Here is a 645-nt window from a genome sequence, read left to right as displayed (position 1 = left end):
AGGCGTGCGCCACCACCGCCCGGCTAGGTTTTTAATAGATACCTTGGAATGTAACTAAAAATTTTGTGAGGATGAGTGTTTTGCATGCATGTATGTCTGTGCCTCGCAGGTGTATCTGGTGACAACCAAGACCAGAAGAGAGTATTCTGGAACTGGAGTTGTAGTTGGGAGATGCCCTGTGGGACTTGAATTCAGGTTCCCTGCAAGAACAGTCAGTGTTAACTACTGATCCATCTTTCCAAGGGTTTCCAAGATTTTTTTTCCCACAGCAGTTATATGATTTATTTCCACCATAAACTCACAAAGATTCTAATTTTCCTGATTTCAAGCCAACAGCTATTTTCTTTAAAAAATTATTATTATTGTCATCCTTGTAGGTATGAATAAACTTCCTGTTGTAAAAGATCGGAAAGGCAGCGAGAGTCTTCTAGAGTATTTTTGTTTTTGTTTTTGTTTTTTTGGAAGATCCCTTCTTTCATAATTTTTCTTCAGAAACCAATTAATTGAAATGTAAATAGCAGCTTTATGCTTGGTTTGTGGGGGAGGATCCAGAGTTCAGGGTCATCTTTTAGTACATATAAGTTCAGGCCCTTCAGGTAAATGAAAATTCTGTCTTAATGTTTTATGTTTATAGCAGGTACGACC

Source organism: Mastomys coucha, unplaced genomic scaffold, assembly GCF_008632895.1.
Source record: "Mastomys coucha isolate ucsf_1 unplaced genomic scaffold, UCSF_Mcou_1 pScaffold1, whole genome shotgun sequence".
Classification (NCBI taxonomy): domain Eukaryota; kingdom Metazoa; phylum Chordata; class Mammalia; order Rodentia; family Muridae; genus Mastomys; species Mastomys coucha.
The sequence above is the reverse complement of the archived record's forward strand: the minus strand, read 5'-3'. Positions refer to the sequence as shown.